We start from the raw sequence: 19,126 nt of genomic DNA on the forward strand, positions 1-19,126 counted from the left end.
TGCGCAGACGGACAAAGTTTTAATTAAATCTTTATTAGTTCAGCAGACTCCATCTACTCCCTCATATCCACCATCTTTCAAGCATTTTATTACATTTATGAACTTTACTCCCATTTCTGAATTTTTATCTTTTGCATTTTACTGGTACTTTGTGTAAGTCATTTTTGTATACCTGCAAGTTCCCAGCATAGGATCTTACAGAAGATTCTAGTTTAGGTTTATTTACCTATTCATGTTTTATTGTCTTCCCACCAGAAAAGCACTAAGAGCATATGTATTTTAAGGCAATTTACTAAATTGCCTCTTAAGTCACTCTACACTTCATAAAAATGTGCATATATACACACACACACACACACACAAATCTTTGTGATTTAGCAAGTGGAGAAACATTTTCATGAGATATTAAACATCTGCCTTTAAAAATTTCTCTAAAGTACTCTATGCTGTGAATGCTCAGGTACAAAGTATACTGCTGTCACTGTTGCTCAGTTATGCTCTTGTACCCATATCCTGCATTAGCTTCTGATTACTACTTAAAAGAGATACTCAACTAAAAAAAAAAATCAAAAAAAATCAAATACATTTGATAATTAGTGAAGTGACTTTTTTTGTAGCCAAAGAATAAAGCTTTGCTGCTACTTTTGACAATTTGACATTGTCCAGTCAGTAACTGTCTCTTGTTTTTTCTCCGAGAAGACCTTTAAAGAGGGAGTAACATACCTTCTTATTACTCAGGCCCAATACATACTATTCAGAAGATTGTTCTATGAAAAAAAAGCAATTAATCTAGTTGACAATTTCCCAGTAATGCTATAGTTGCATTTTCCAAGTACCAAGTCATGCTGCTGTAAAAAGTAGTAATTTGCAGTACTAATAAAATGGTTCAAGTCTTGTTCAGGGCTTGAATATGTTCAGCCAGCTCAAATTTTGAAAAATAATGGTTTTCTAGAAGATTTCCATGGTCAAATTTTTATTACCAACTACTCTGAGAAGCCTGTAATGTACTCTTGCAAGAATGTTTTGCAGCCACAAACTTCATTTTTCCCCTCTTTCTTGACAGAAGGGCCTTTTTACTTTTTCTTACATTACAGCCTACTAGTAATTTTGTCACCATCTAGCATTTCTAAGGATCTTGGTTATTGAAATTCAGTGATCTGTAACTTTATAATGCACATTAGTATCTTGGGAAATAATGGATGGACTCAACATAGATTAAGACACCTAAATGTCGAGGTCTACATTTAAGGTAGGTGCCTAAACCCCTTTCACAGCAGGGAGTGAGTGCAAGGCTCAGCAGCACAAACATACGGATCTGGTGCTCTTTGAGACACCCTAGAGCACCCTGCTGGGCACCCAGGCACTGCTCCAGGAGGGAAGGGGCTTCCCATAGGTCTGTAGAGCATCTGCTGCTCCCCAGGATGTCTCGGATAACCTTGTGCATCTCAAATGGTACTTAAAGCCCATGCTGGGCAGCTCTTACAGCTCTTCAAAGACCAAATGTGCCAATTCCATCCCATGGACTCATTGTCCTATATCCCTACTTTTGGTTTCAAGTTTGACACACAGTCCTACTCACTAAGAAAGAAAAACAAACAAACCCACCTGTCTTCACAATTGAGTATTACTAGGAAGTACTAACGGACAAGAACAAAAAAGTAGATAACAAAGCTGTGAAATTTTGAAATGTATTAGGAAATATCTGTTGATGTATCAATTTAAAGAAAAGTGATTATGGCATTTTATGAGTAAAAGGAGATTTATAGCTTTAGAATACATATCTGCAATTCACCTCAAATTTTAGGTTTGTGCTGAAACTTCAAAAAATTTGAATACACATTAAAAGCATAAATATCAGTGTCCTATCTTTCAAAACACATTTGAAATTAAGAAAAGGAATTATTCAAGTGAGGCACAACATTTTATTTTTTTGACAATGTATGAACTCCTCTGAGACTAACCCATTCCTATATATAAACCTAGGACATATCTCCACAAGCAATAAAAGACATGTTCAGAGCAAACAATGTCAAAATGTTAGAGTTCACAAAGTAGAAGCCCTGGCATATAGTCATTTGTTAATGGTATTTCATGTGATTTTGCAATGTTTTCTTCCTCTTAACAGACTCCAAAAATGCAAACTAAGCGATAAGATGAAAATTATCAGAGGAAGTCAAACTGTAGGACTGTTTTTATGGAACAGCATTTCAAAACAGTTAAAACAGCCACTTTTAACATCAAGAAATTGGCATCTTTGTGCTTGACATCTGATGAAGTGGTGCAGGGAGCTGGGAAGCAAGCCAGTGAAGCACAATCAGTGTGGAAGGTTTGTTTTGGTAACAGGTTACAGGGCTTTTGGATTTCACACAATAAAAGGAAGCCTATCCCACGTTCCCATCCCCTCTACCCACTATTAAAAACACAGTCCATGCTAACTACAAACCAAAGGGCAGCAAATTCTACCCAGCCCACGATGGATGGCCAGGCAGCAGAAGTCCAACAGGAGTTTCTCAGTCTTTGAAAGAGATCTGATACATTCAACCTAAAGGAGAAAAGCTCAGAAATGAACATGCAGTTACTGGCAGAAAAGCCTGTCTTCTTTTTACATAAATAAAACCTACGCCTACATCCGCTTTCAGTCATACTCGGGTTGTATCACCCTCTCTGTCCTGGAGGTAATTTCCAAGTTATTTACAGCTATTAACCAAAGCCAACATTCAACTGCATCTGGAAGCAGACAGGCAAGGAGTGCACGTCAAACATCAGAGTAATGGGTTTACTGCAAAACACTCCCTTAAATAAGAAACCAAACTGTATTCTGTTTTTTTTTTGTTTTTTTTTTTTGGGGGGGGGGTCAGAATAGACCTGAGCATGTCAGGTAAAAGACATGGCTACAACTTTATGTTCATGTAACTGAAGTAGAGAACACATCTAACTGAGAAAGTAAGGCTCAGACTCCTGAGCAGACAGACAGAAAAATCTTCATGTTAACATTTGCTCTACTAAAACGTGCTAACAGTCAAGCCAAAACACTAATTATTAACACATGGAAAGGATAAGAGAGACAATACTGCAGCCACTTCTTCTATTTACTTGTTGCTAGAGATTTACTTCCATCTAATTTGAGCCAAATCTCAAAATACTAGTTCTTATCCATGCCCCAGTCATTATCAGATAGCAAGGGTGAAATTCAACTGATCAGATACAGACATCCACAAGGCACACATCCAAATCAAAGTTAGACAGCTAGACACTGTGTACAACTTAAAAAGAAAGCTAATGTCTAATTCAGGATGAGATCAGTTGTGCTACAGAAAGGCTTGTTTTTCCTCCGTAGACTCTAGAGGAAGCCAGGGGTAATCAGGTCAGGTGCAGCAATCTAAAGCTAGGCAAGATGCGTACCACCACCAGAGAGCAAACGGTCAGCACTGTAGGTTTGTAGGCTGCCCAAAAAACGCCCTCCAGACAGAAGATGACCTAGTGATTGTGAAGATGGCTTAAAATACTAAGATCACAGCAGGACAGCATTTTCTAGGTTTCAATAGCATCAGATATCAAGGGCAAAAGTTACAGAGGAAAACTTCAGTGGTTTAAGCTGGAACTTGTTTTATCTGTACATTGGCCCATTTCCACCTTCAGATTTAGCCCAAGTCTGACATACTGAGACAGACCAACGTTATCTAGTTTGGAGAATGTAGCTTTAAGCCACTAAATAGGCAGAATTGCATCAAGTGCATCTGCCTCATCAGCAAGGACACTGGTGCTGCTAAAGCACAGCCTCTGAAGCAGCCAGGCATATCCTTTAAACCTGTCTCCCGTGCACAGGGCTGCCTCACGCTGCCTGTACACAGCCCGTCTAATCAAGCCTGGTTTCACTCTGCCAGCTGGGTCCCGCATGCTTTGGAGGCTGCATGTTCAGCGTGGGCAAGGGCAGTGCTGTGGTCACGCATGTGGTCTCGGCCGTCCTGCAAAGAGAGAACGTACAGACTTCCTCATCTGATCCATGCAGCAAACCAGTGCCAGCAGGTAGAGCAAATGTCTGATAGAACGAGCAGATAAAACAGAAGCTGCTCTGACAGGCCTGAATTAATACCTAAATTAACCACTGATAGCAAAGTCTCTTTACCATGCAGTGATTGAACAGTTAAATACTTCAGTTCATAAACATACACACATTTAATAGGCACACTGCCAGAGAAGCATAACCGGTGGATATATGTATATATGTATATAAAAAAAAAAAAAAGACAAATCCCTAGGGTTATGCAAATCTATCACACACCTCTGGCAGAACTGCTTCCTAAGAATGCTCAACTGAATTTTTAATAGAAGTATTGTTTGGAAATACATGCCTTGTAAGCAAGCAAATTTGAATGGTATCATCCATTTCATAAATATATAATGGCATCCTACTACTGTGAAGAAAGATGCTGAAGTTTCTTTTTTTTTAAAATGTATTTCAAATATGCTAAATGTTCAAAATGTAAGATAAATATACGAGCAGGAAACAGCAAAATACTCCAACAATGTATTTTAAAGAAAATCTTTAACAGACTTCACTGCAATTCACATGGGACCATCTTCAAGTGTTACACTATTCCAGCAGAAATCATCATCATCAAGGATTTACAGCAAGGTACACTTAGCTGTAAGCTACTATAAAAGTAGACAGAGTGTTTAAACAGAGACTGGCATCAAGGCTGCATTCTCTCACCTCTCCTCTTTGGCACTGCCATTGCATTCATTAAAACAGAGAGCACAGCAAGACAGAATTCAGGCACAGTGTGCCTTAAAGCATTAAGAGTTTGATCTTACCAAAGATAAGACTCTTAAGGTTTAGTCTACACTGCAGTCACTCGCACAGCTGCAGCTCTTCCAGAGATATTTAAAGCTAGCTTTAAATAAGTCCTTGGCTAACAGCACTTAAGTCTGGTGGGCTCATTGACCTCATCCACACAACCTGATTGAGAAACTAGGCAGATGTTAATTCAGTCGCTACTGAGTTTTCAGTTGACATGATGAAGCAAGACAGTTTAGACACAACAGTATCATAAAGGGATCTGTTCAGAGCAAGCATACAAAGTTGTATCTTTGCAATTTAACGAAAAAAATAATAACAATCTCCTCCTCTGATTAGCATCTCAATCCCCATGCATTTGCAGGGGAGGAAGCTGGGCTCTGACCTCTGTACCACCTCACAAAAATTGTTTCCTTCCTAGTTTCAACTACTTGCATAATAGACCACCAGAAGTAACAAGGCTGCACTGGTGTCCTGGCTACACAAAGTATTTTACTGGTTGAAGTCAAGCAATGTTCATGACTATTGTCAAACACTGCATAATGTCTACTATCAAATACAGAAAAATCTTAATTAGTAAAGTGTGGAAATCCACCACAGAATTTAACACAAGAAGGCAAAGGCCGAGCATCTTTCTAATGTGAAAAGACAGGAAATCTGTTTAAACTGTAGCTATGAGATGTCAGACCACGTTGCCCTGCTTCCCAGTCACTTCCAACTACCTTTCACCAAATATTTCACTATGAAGTGTGTCATCATAGTCATTGTCCCGTTACAGCTCTTGCTTCTTCTAGMTGTTCTCTTAAAATGCAGAAGGCAATGCACATTGCTGTTTCCTGCGTTCAGCCAACTCTTGAAAACCATCTAAACATTCTGCTTAAATATCATGGTTAAGTTCTGCTAGAACAGTAGTATATTTGCTACATATGAAATATTTTATTATTTAGAAGGTATCAAACAGATGCTTTTTTACTGCATCTCAAGGAAGAAGGTAAAATTCCCAGAGTCCCACACTCAGGAAGTAAATTCATCATGTGTCCCAGCCAACATTCCCTCTTGGTGTGTCTTTCTAGCGTTTTCAGCTTGATAAAAACTACTACCGAACAAATGAATACTGCCCCAGCATATACTGCTGCAGGGAAAAAAAAAAGCAAAAGAAAAAGCTTTCAAGCGTCTTTCATTTACTAGGTACTATATAAAACCAAGTTCTATTCTCAGACACAGGAAAATCATGCAGATGGCAAAATCATGCTTTTTCCACAGATTTAATGTACAAAATGATCATACCAGTTATTTTAGATCCATGTGCAAGAACTATCTTAGAAGTTACGAAAGTAACTTGCCAAAATTCAGAAAAACAAATCCTCTCATCCAGATCATTAAAAAAGAGGGCAATGCGTTCAGTTCAGTACTACAGTCCCCACAGCTAGCTTCCTGACATATTTTTCACAGAAGATTGCAGTACCTTGTGTCTTCGAAAGCAACTCTGAACTGCTGAGCTTGCTGTCACAAACCTGCCAAGGTACTTTAATTGATTGCCTCCTGGCTGTCACAGTCCACATACACTGTGCTGTTACCACTTCCAATGAAAGGATTAGGACTGACTAGCAGGTGGCAAGCTCAAATAAAGGTTGTAAATCTTTTCCACAACATGTAACTAAGCTGCAGAAATCCTTGCTGTAAGATGCCGTGGACACCTGAAGTTTGCGTGTGTTCCAAGTAGACTGTTCGAGTTCATGGAAAAGAAATGCATGAACAGTTATTAAGCATGGAGAAAACACCTCCAAGTCCAGGAAGTCCTCAAGCTGCAAATGCTTGGAGACTCAAACACAGCTCAGAAGAAGTGCCACGATAAACTCACTCTGTTTTGTTTACTCTTCTCTGGGCACCTTCTCCTGGCCACTGTCAGACACAGGGCACTGGGCTTTTGATCTCATCCCTGTAGCTGCTCTGATGCTCTTGTATTAGCTACAGCAATAATTCAAATTTGGTTCAAGTATATTATTTATTTTACAAAGGCTATTAAACAAATGAAACTTATTTTCTAATATAGATATGAATTGGCATCACCCCAATACAAAGAGACATTTTAGTTATATGGGACTGTTGTAAAAACAAACATTGCACTAATCCAGTCTAAAAGATGCAGCCCACATTAGACACAGCTCCTTAGTTACCTGGGTGAGCACATTATTGCACTATCTATTCAACACAGATGGTACCAGATCATTTACTTTGTAATTTTCAGTACTGTTATACCCACATTACACTTTAGTTGTTTACTAATACTGTTCTTATGAAGGAAATGCTATTTTTTTCCTTTTCTGAATGCCCCTTATCAGAATTTACATCAATTTAGATCAGAAAAAAGGGAAAAAAACAAACTAGAAAAAAACCTCTGAAGAGTTAAGACACATAGACAATATACCTATGTACTGTCCCTACTCACCTGAGGGATGGATGATGTTTATTTAGAYTGACATCTAATTAGAAGAATATAAGCTACGCTATCTCATAATGAAGGTCTTCAGCTCATTAAACATTAAAACTCAGTCTGAGGCCTAAAACTTCACTGAGTGCCTTAAAACTCCATTTAGTCAATGTTAACATGACCCACCGAATTTTAAAAGTTAATCCATTGAAAAGCTTTTCTAAAAAATGAGAACCCCTTTAGCACAAGTTTCTCAGCCAAATGCTCATTCACAATTGATGGCTGTTTCGCATCCTTGTTACAGTTCCAATAGCATAAGAAACTGTGATGCTGTTCCCCCAGCTTTGCTAGGACAGGGATAGTCCCCACGGAGGGCCAAAAGGAACAGTGTTTTCCTCCTTTAAGAGGAACGTGCTTTTTGCCTTTTTAATCTGATTGCCGACTTGAACAGAAAGAATGTGCCAAACAAAAAATAAAGTCTCCTTAACTAATGCACTTTAACTCTAGCCTAAAGGTACAGTTTCTAAGAGCAAGTGCCTTACCAGCTGAGCCAGGCATTTTAGCTTGTTTCAATTAGTTGACTCCAAAGCATTTTTCAGAAAGAGGTGATATCTACACCATGCATATGAACTTACTGAAATAAGTTTTCTTACGTAGCTTTCCACAGTCTCCTTAGAAGGAATCGGCACAACTCTTACAGGTATGGGGCCGCAAAGGGAAAGCCAGAGATGGGCAAGGCCTCTCCATTCTTCACGTGACGGGAACTCCTCAGGTAGGTACTAATTAGGGCAAACTATTTCACCAAGGAGTCTTGTTTGCAAAGGCTGGAGAGACTCTTTCACAATGAACAAGGAGCTGACAAACTAACTGTTTTACGTTTGATCAATCTGGGCTAGGTTCGGACAAGAGACCAACAGATGAAAGGCTTCATTCTCAGTGGCACTTCCTAAAGCCGCCCACTTGCTGCAAATGGCATAATACTGGCAGTCAGGCAGTTCCTTCCTCTTTTTCTTCTCTCTCTCTCTTTTTTTTTTTAAAAAAGAATGTTTGCATCTTTACCTAGGTCTTACCTATGTGAGTCATTACCATGATATAATCTCCCAAATATACTGACTTAATTTGGCTGAGCTGGTAAAAGTAAAGACCTAAGGTAAAAAGCTCACACTTTTTCCTGCCAAAGATCAAAAGAAATGCTGATTTTCCAAAAACAAAAATTCACAACCATTATAGAAAACTTACTGTATGTAAGTATGGAGACACGTCCAGAGACAGAGCAGCTATTTCTGCAGGAAGTGTTATTTGCAGTTATATGCAGTTATTTTTGTCAGAACTTTACCTTCAACTTTGGATTTCACAGACTTTACTGTCTAAGTCAGACTACTGTCTACTCTTTTACTAAAAAGACTTCTGACTGCATTTTAGTGACTTAATGACTCTCCAAAATAATAAAAACACTTATTTTATATCCTGCTTGGCTAACCTGTTCTGTAGCAATACTTGACCTTTTTCTATATGAAGTAACCAGATCAAAACTGTGCATCAGAGTAAGCCCAACTCCCAAGAGACACGCTGACAGCTTTTTGTTTGTACCCAGCTTCGCTCTACCCAGACAGAAGTTAGACCATGCAATATCTATTCCAAGGATCCTGGGAAATACGAACCGAAGCCATGGGCCTACCTTCTAAAACAAGACAAATTAGTCACATTGGATGGCCAGATGCTGTCTACGTGCATTCAGGGGGCACAGCTTAACCCAAAGGAGTGTCCCATATAGAACAGCAACAGCACTGCATAGTCGAACTGCTTTTGCTTGTACTGCAGGTTTCTGCTGGATAAATAGGTCAAGTAACTAAAGCTTTATCTAATGTTTTGCACAGGTGACCTAAAAGAGAGACAGAGAGGGAAACCTTCCACCTCCAATCCCATTTTTCTCTTTTAAGTTGTGTGTGAAAGATGGCTTGAGCATATCCTCCCTTCTCCTTGAAGACTGCTCTCTTTCCTCTCATTCTTTGCTTAGGCGTAACAAGTACCTTTGTACAATGTCTCCCCTGAAGAGCTGCAACGTGGACTGCAGATTCCTTCAGCCTTTAATTAACAGCTGACCTTTTCAACCAACACGCTTTTTCTTCCAAGACTTGGCAAGCACTGGCATTAAAGTGAAACAACGAGTTTTGAATTGCTGGAATAAAAATCACTCATCTCTGAGCAGGTTCTATTTGCATGATGCCTGATGTCACTGCCTAAAAGCCTCTCATCCTATATTCTCCCACTAAGATCACGTGGGAAAGATTTAAACTACTAATGTAATTGAACAGTTTGCTTGGGTTTTCTGGAAGGAAAGAAAGATGAAAATATCTTCTGGAGTCTCCTGAAGCATTAAATTGGCATAAATGAGTTGGTTCTTTTGGTTCAATACTCCTCCACTTTAGTTCTTTAAATATGGAGATTGCAAAGAGTAAAAATAAAGTCCACATTGGCAGAGAAAAAAGAAGAAAAAGCTACAAAGAAGGAGACAAAAGCTATATATCATTCCAGTCCAGATGCCTTAGAGTTGATCTTCTGTACTACAGAGTGGGAAGCTAATCAGTCAAAACGAACCCTTGACTAATTAACATCATACATGTGAAGTGCTGTTTTAAGGTGGTTTTTATGACTGAGGACTGAACATTTCCATTACAGGATCCTAATGAAGATCCTCAATTCAGAGTATTCCAGCAGTACGGTTCTGGAACAAAAAGTGTGTGTACCTGAGTTAAAGAGGACTTAAAATATGGGTGCTAGAACAGCTGCCAAGACACCCAATGATCAGTCAATCCAACACCCAACAGTCAGTTCAATCAGTCTTTGGAGGAAACAGAACAAGCCAGCTCATAGAGGAGAGAGATGTGGTAGTTTTAAAACTTTAATTTTGGTAGGTTTTTATCAAGTTATTACTCTACAAGAACAGTGGCAGCTTGTGAGTCTTACCAGCATGCTTCTACTTTATATACACTTTATACTACATGTAACATATGTACAGAACAATTCTAAGGTCTAACTTACAGAGCTATGGAGTATGGGCATTTCTATATAAAGAGTTGCCTTAATTTTCTAATTCTAACCTAGTATTGCAGTAAGGTAGTGAATGCTCAGCAGAACAATCAAATCCCTATGCTGACTTCCAGGGAAGGTCAAGGTTCACTCTTGCTTGCTAAACAGCCAGTGGGTATTTGCACGCAGGCAGCACCATTGATTTCAAGACACACAACATGTTGTAGTAAAGCAACATTTCAAGTGTTCTTTCACATTGGATGAGATCCAACTGGTGTCAGGTAGAATATTTAGACAGCGTGTAGGCGTTCCATTTCATTAGAGGTCTAATCAAATTTCTAAATGCTAGAACAAATTACTATTTCCACACCTCTAATCAGCAACGAGGGTGCTCTACTGAGAAGAATGTCAATCAACTCTGACGGAATATTTTTTAAGTTAGAGATAATTATATTAAAACAGATTTAGAACCACATGGCCAAAACCCCTCCAGACATATTTAGCCAATAATATAACTATATTCCCTTCACCACATGCTAAAGCAGGAGATATTAGACATATTTACAGGCACATGCTATTAAATTAGGTTCAGTGCTGTTAAGATACTGTCTTATTAAATAATTTTTAACTGCACAATTCATACAGAAGAGAGAACATATGCTGGCTTTGAATTCTGTTTTGTYGATATCAGCCAGAGCAAATCCAATGCTGTAATAGCTCAGAGACAGATAAAAGATGGTTTTAAGTAAGCAATTCTGTACTGCTCTAAAAATGGTTTAGAGCAAGAGAGCTAGCACTTCCTCAGTGTCATCAGTATAGTCCTGTTTTACTCTGTCTGTGTGGCATTGCTAAGAAGCACAAATTCTTAATTCCCAGGTTACCTACAAATCACACAAAATGTTCCTTTGTTTATGAATGTTAAGTGAGAAGTCATCTTTGTAACTAGTCCTCCTTTCTGAGGAAGAATTTCATTGATCCTTTTAAGTATCAATTAACTTTAGAAGAATTTACAGTTCTCTCTATTTTCATGTCAAAAGTAAGTTCACATTTAAAACACTTTAAAACACATACAGTTACACATTTTGATTGCAAAGTGCAGTAACTGAGCTATATTGATTGTATTTATGAACTAATTGCTCATTCTGAATAGGTGAAAATGCTGAGTTTAAAGTCTTCTTTTACTTCTCCAGACATCTTCTGTACTTGAAGAGATAACAGAGAGCTACAGTTCCACAAAATTCTCAAGGCGGCAATTTCTCCTGGCATTCTCCTGACCTTCACACATGTTAACCCAACATTTGTGCATGCTAAAAGATTCAAGCCACAACTCTAATGGTGGTCTATTCTTCAACACCACCATATGGAGTACGACCATGAGGAACTTATCATCCAATGCAGGCTTACCCCTTCAGGTCCAGTTTACTCACAGCAAACCAAGCCAGAAACACTTTGTGCTTTTCTCCATTATTTATTTTTTCCATCTTATCGCCTGGGGAAAGGGATTGTAGGTATCCTCATACTATGTTACCAAAATCACTATGTTGGGCACTGAGTTCAGAATGACATACAAGTCTATTGCTGGTCTATCAAAACAAGACGCTTATCTTGAGAGAAATGCAAGGGAGTCATCAACAAGATAAAACAGGTTTAGTCAGGAGGCTGTATCTATTATTTATCTTACTCTAATTCAGGTAACTGGGGAAGTTCAGAACTAAGACTTAAGAYATCTTTCTAGATTAAGAACATAGATTTCAATCTCTTACTCTAAGTACTATCATTTATACCTCTTTCAGCCCCCCTCCCAATTTGCATCTGGTTAAGTCCACAATTGTCAAAAGCACTCCACCCTTCGCCTCCTCCCCCCCCCAAAAGTCTGTGCTTCAAACCATCTTTCCTTCCATTTCAATAAGAGGTGAGAACAAAGATATTTGAATAAATCAATGGCTGATATTAGTCTATACGAAGAACAAAGTTTCTCAGCATCCTAAACATGCAATAGTAACTCTCATCTGCACTGGTATTTTGCCCTGATAGTTATCCAAAGTCTGATATGCAAGAAGTACCCTATAATAAAAATAGGAAATTAGTGGTTAATGGAGACATTTAAAATTAATATTCCTTGATCATGGCCTCCCCTGGCCTGGGGACTAATTTGCCCAGGGTAGCATACTGAGAACACTGTAGAATTTCTTGAAATATGCCTAGCACATTCAATGTACTGACTGATAAATAGTCAGCAAAAATTGTTCGTGGGGAATATTCCCACCTCTCTGTAACAGCATTCAACAAAATCTTTCCGTTATCTGCATAAGGCTTCCTATAACTTCTACTTTAAGTGCACAGACTACTAGTCTGGGTTGAAGAGAAAACAATGGAAGCGACCTCTGCATACAAACAGGAATACCTGCAAAGAACAGAAAAATCAAGTAGTAAAGATTATTTCCACATAGGTTTTTGTGCAGCTGATGATGTACAATTTCTCATTAACCAAGGTGTCTCTCCTGACAATTTGAATTTCTTTTCTACTGAAAATGCCAACCCTCCCAACTCTATCCTGACCCACTTAGACGAGAGCAAATATTCAGTCTAGCCAAGCAAACTATGCTTGTGATCCATTCTTACTATCCAGCCCTGGAAATGAAAATCTGATAATGAAACCTCCAGACCAACTCCCTTTGCTAAGCAAAGCCAGGGGAGAATTACCTTACTATCTTATCTCCCTCAACTATCCCAAGCCAGTAAAAATGGTTCAAATAAAGAACTGAACGAGTATTAACATCTCCCTCACCAAGGTGGAGGAGAAGAAAAACCAAGGATGCTTAATGAACTCCATATATACTTTTTTTAAAGATTTTAAAACATCATCATTTAAAGAGATGAGAAATTTGAAGCACTAATCAAGTAATATGCATAAATTTAAAGTAAATGCTCACAAAACCCTGATCCCCTACCCACAGCTTGTGATTTGGCTGATGGAATGCACCACTCCTGCCAGCAACAGTAAGTCCTAATAGAGGACAACCTCCATGCTTGACTAACCCATTCTGGACACTAAATCTCAAGGTTTCTTTTGAAGACAATCCTCCTCCCCACTTTCTTCCTATCCTTTCCCACCTCCATTAATTCCGTGTAATTCAGGAAAGACCTAGAAAATGTGACTATTCTAAATGAGTGCCGTTCCTACAAGGTCAACTGTTACAGCTTTTCATTGCAAAACATTTTCCTTCACTAGGGATTCATTTCACTCATGTCACTCTCATTACAGGTCTACTGAAAATTTAATAGGTCTGTGTTCTCATCTTCAGCAGTTGAAACAAGAAAAGTAAGAGGAAAACCTTTTACATAAATTTAAGATAAAAGTGGAAGAACATGGGAACATTCAATATCAGCGCACACCTTAAAAGAACAATCGCTCTCTCTGATTCCAGACAACAAAGACAACAATTAACAAAGGGAGGTGGGAGAACAATTATTTAAAAAGGTCAAAGTCTAAAAGACACAGATTACTGCAAGACTTGTGAGGATGGGCAAGGAGAGAAACCAGAATCATTACTGGATTTTCACTGCAGTTATTTCACAGGGAGGAATCTTGTTCTGCAAAATTTTTTTTACAAATATCTCCAGAAAAAATACAAACAAACGATGGCAGTGAGGGACCCGTTGCTAAGATCCTTAAATTGCCTTAAAAGGCTGGGTTTGTTTTACATTTAGATTTTGGACCCCTCTGAGCTCATATTTCCAATCTTTTGTCTCCAACTGTGCACACTAGGTGTGTGGTAGAAGTGACCTGAGTTAGTTTCATCGTGGCAGAATTCCAAGGGATTGRAATACAGGAATACTGAATACATATACACTATTTTTTATAAAACAGAAAGTTGGTAGAATTAGAACTGAAAAAAACAGGTTTTCATGTTAAAGTATGCAAATCATTTTGAAAAATCCTTTAGAAAGAGGCACAGAAGAGATTTTAAGTGATCTAGGCAACCATGAATTAAGACCACAGAGCGACAAGTCTTATTAATGAAAGTGGTGAAAAGTATGGAAGACATTATTTCATTTTACAAAATAACATTGTCTGTGGCAGTCAAGTTTGATAGTAAGATTTCTAAAGCAAAATACACTATGCAACTTGATAATACAGAGATGCTGTATTGTGAAAATTGGGGGTATTTTTTCAAACAGACATAGCTAGTTTAATTTGCATATGTTCAGAATAGGTTGAACCAGGTTTAATTTCCTTAAAGTAGCTGAGACATCCTTGAAAGGGCTCTTGAATTCTGCAAAACTGTATTGGCATCTCTGTTCACCTTCATGACTCATGGTGACATATTTTAGCTTAAACAGACTTATGAGATCTGACATCAGACTTTTTTGGTTCACTTTTGGGCTACTTTCTTACTCACCCACACAGAACACAATAAAGCTTTTTTTTTTTTTTTTTTTTTTTTAAATAAAGACATGACCTCACTGAGTCCAGAGCTCACCGAGGCCAGGCTTGTGCTACTGTAGGCACTGCCTTATTTAACAACCTTCACATATTTTTCTATCTTAAAAGTAGGTGGGTTTTTGACAGCAGTAGACCTAGCGCAAACTCTACCACGACCTCACAACTCTAGACATTTCTGTTTTCGCTGAATTAAAAAAGCAAATTCTCTTAGTCTCCTTCCGCAAAATAACTACTCTATTTCTCTGAGCATCCAACCAGCTCACCTCCGTGCCTGTTTAGTTTGGATCCATCCTTCCTGACTTCCTTTCTCCTCCTTCCCCCCCAACAACTAAATTGCCTTGCAGGGTGACATTAAGCTGCTTCTTAAAGGGCCTTTCCAAAGAGTTGCTTTTACCAAAAAGCTATGAGTAACAAATTGTCAGACTATAACTCTACATTTCATGCCCCTGGATTTCACCCCAATTCCAACTACTCCAGTGCTCAAGGTCTCCCAGTTTTCTAAGAAACATTCTGGTCTTTCCCTGGATTGACAATATCTACCACGTCTGTCTCATGAACGTATTCTGTTAATAGTCATTCTCATCCTGATTCACGAAAGCATTAAGCCAGATTAGTTTCAAAACTGAACCTTTAAAAGCCCACAGATCGTCTCCTTTCAGCACAGTGACTTCCCCTTTCAGCAGGGCCCATTGTCATCTCCACTTCAATCAGTTCCTTACCATTCCTTTACTAATTAACAGGAGCATAACAACAGACATAATGTGTCAGATCAAAGGTCCATATCACCCAGTAACCTATCACTGACCAGGGGCCATAACAGAAGTCCAACAGTCAGGAAAGCATGCAGCAACGCATTTCCAATAGGCACTATCTCCTATTTACAGGTTGCATTTAACTTCTCCTTTATGAATTTGCCCGATTACTTCTTAAACCTATTTCAACTTTTCATATTTAGARCACTTTGTCTTAATAAGTCCCAAAGTTTAATTCCAGTTGACTTGCTAGTGAAACAAGGAATTCAGTATTTGGCATTATTTCAGATACTTAATGAATGAAATCTAGATTTAGTCATTCTAAAGCTTTTACAAGAGGACACTATAGTAGATGACTTATCAGCAGAAGACTACCACATTAGTCTAGCATGACCTATTTTTGGTGATACCATGCCATTTTTTCCTCATATATTTGTATGCTTTTCTTTCAAAATTTGTTGTAATAGCTTGCATAGTATTTGAGATTTGTGTTAAAGATGACAACTGGCATGGGGAGTGGCAAGCATTGAAAATTGTTCATGTCAATCATATTCAGTACTATTTCCTTCTCATAGGATCACCCTGATTTGGCAGGTCTGTTAAAGACGAGAACTAGATCTAGGATTTCATACAGTTTTTTCCAGGATTCTAGCATGGACATAGGCTCAAACTAGGAGTATCTGCTGATTCAGATGCAATTCCACCTTGCCAACAGTACGAGATGTTCCTAGAGTACACTTCCCCATTATCCATTTAGCTGTTGCCCTTATATTCCTCTCACTGAAGCCTAACACAAAACAAATATTTAGTTTGGGATCTGCTCTCATACTAATTTTGTTTTCTATCCTACTGTCATTGAACAATGACCTGTATTTATATGCAAAAGAACCTTTTGCTTCATGTGCTTTGCAATTTGCAACTAAGCTTTACATTTTGGCATGTTCTTCCTGTTCCTACATTTCCTGAAATATCAGACTTTTTCCATCCTCTGAAGACTCTGCTTATTCTTAAAATCCCTCCCAAGAGAGTTATCTGCCCAAATAAATACTGAGCTCTACTTATACTTTTTGCTGTCTTGCTTGGGAAACAGATTCCTTTCAGGTATAAGAATCTTGGATTTCAAACAGGCTCCAGATCTCCTTCAGATTTAAGGCCCTAAGATCCCCAGGCCAGGTGACTTCCTTACTCAGTTCCCTCACATGTAGGATTTTTAAACTCTAGAGCTGGAGAACTACTACTGGTTATAGCAATGACAACAGCTCTCAGCAACCTCTATGGAAAACTTGGCTACAGCAATCAGGTACCATTTTAAGTACTTTCATCTACTTCTAGCAATCCGACACCACAGCTTAAAGTCTGCCCATCAATATCAAGAATTTTAACTATAGATCTAGTTTTGCTCATTCTTCCATTTATTTTAAACTGAATCAAAACATTACCGTTGGYTGTCTTTTTCAAGATGCTTGCTCACAAAATCTAAAGTAGCATCATTATTACTGCTTGTCATTATTTGTTTTAAAAAACCAATAATTCAGCTCTCATATCTATGAATATCTAAGCCCTTATGATTAGCAGCAATTGTTCTGCAAGTTTATCTGGTTATTTAAAGTGTCCCATAACAATAAATACAACCGGAAATTTCTTATCTTTTTAATATTACAGATCTTCCTCATAGGCAAATATACCTAGGGGATGTTTAGCAAGTTTCTAACACTACCCTAATAGAGCTTCTTGTAACAAAACATAACTTTGATTAATTTGAATTTAACTGAAACCTCAAGTGCTGCATCTAGCTTTTTTTCTTTTCCTGTTGAAAGAGAAATCTGCCCTCACCCAYGAGAATTCAAAGTCTGCTAAACTGTTCTGAATTTCCTTACAGGCCACCAAGTAGAAGGCTTGTTTTTCTTCCCTATAATATCTGACGACAGCACTACCTAAACAGCAAGCATTCTAGTGGTTTGAAATAAAGCCTTAAAACTGAGGAGGGCAGAAGAGATTCAAAATGTTTTAAAGCCAATCATTTTTCCGGTATATTATCACATGAGCATTAAAAAAATACCATCAAAAGAACAGATGAGGCAGCACTTATCTGAAGATTATTACACCGAGACTCAGGTCAAATTTGCATCTCACTTCCACCAAGCCTTTTTTTTTTTTTTTTCCTGTTTTCTACTTGCATGCTTGCCAATGAAGTGCAAAAGGTTAAAATTTACAGTGATTTTATTATACCAACTTTTAAATGATTACAGATGTAGTCAGAAGCTTTGTACTTCTACATTTACTGTCCAGCCTTATAAGAGATGCAGTAATGTCATCCTACAACCAACGCAAACACGAAAAACCTATATGTTAAGAGTTTGTCTCAGCTTCACCAGCAGCTACTAGAATTTATTTTCAATTTTGTAACAAAAGTAGCTGAACTGATCACAGACAGGCCAGGACAGCGCTGAGCTGTCTTCCTCAATACAGTCAACCAGGTTCCTATGTATTACCATACAACCATCACCCTCCCTATATTACTTGAAAAACATCTAATCCAACAARTTTCCTGTTACCAGGAAAGTAAGGTATAGTCCCATCTACCCCACTCTTCCCCCCCTCCCTGCTGATATTAAAGAGGTATACAAAAAAGACCTACCCAGCAGGATAAGACTACAGCTTCACAAATTTAAATAATTTAAAATTAATTTTAGGTATAAAGCTGCTGCCAAGCACCACTTTATTTGTCAACAAAACATTCTGATTATTTGGCAGAACAAAGCAAGCTCCCTCCCTGCTTTCTCCACAGACATACTTGGCACTGGTTAATTGGTATGTCTTTAGACATATGTCAAGTCTGAAGCTGTTTCAGGCTTTAACCCCACAGAACTTCTCTCTTTAAGTATTTGTTTTTCTTAAAGCAGTAATGCCAGCAAGTTAAAGCCAAGAAAGGACCCCGTAATGAAATGGTTAAAAATCAGACTGTGCTGATGTGCACTTCTCTGATCCATTACATTTCTCGCAAGCTGAGCTAAGAGCTGAGCACCAAGTATCAACTGTAATATGATCCAAGAGTTTATGGAAAAAATAACTGCACATACCAAGCATGCACATTTAATAAGATTTTGTTTCCATTAAAATATTCTAGAAACATGATTTTTAAGATTTACTTCTCTCTCTGACCGATTTTTAATGTTTCTCCTCCCCCCTCTTCTAAATACACACCTCCTTTCCAAAAACCAAACCCTTAAAAAAAAAAAAAAAAAAAAAGCAGTCCTACTGCAGGGAAGAGAGGCTTGAAAAACAACTTTGATTGGCACTTGGCCTGACCCACAGAGGAAGAAAAACAGTTTTTGGACAAAGAGCGCAAATATTTGAGCTCATTGACTTACAGGCTTTCTTAGTATGTACAAGAACAAACCTGGTGAAAAATGTATCAGAAGAGATTGAATTAAAAAAATGGCATTGCATTCATCTTAGTCTCTCTGACTTGATGCATTTGCACAGCTCAGCAATTTTAATTCATTTGCACTGGACAAACAAAAAGCACCTCAACTAATGCTCCCAGTTAAGCAGATGTCAAAARGAGGTGGTAAACCGATTATACTACTGCTAAAGAACAGAGAGCCCACTCAGTGGGGCTGGTAATAACAGTACGGTTGGGGTTTAGGGCCTTTTTTTTTTTTTTT

Source organism: Apteryx rowi, unplaced genomic scaffold (genome assembly GCF_003343035.1).
Source record: "Apteryx rowi isolate R43461 unplaced genomic scaffold, aptRow1 scaffold_294, whole genome shotgun sequence".
Classification (NCBI taxonomy): Eukaryota; Metazoa; Chordata; class Aves; order Apterygiformes; family Apterygidae; genus Apteryx; species Apteryx rowi.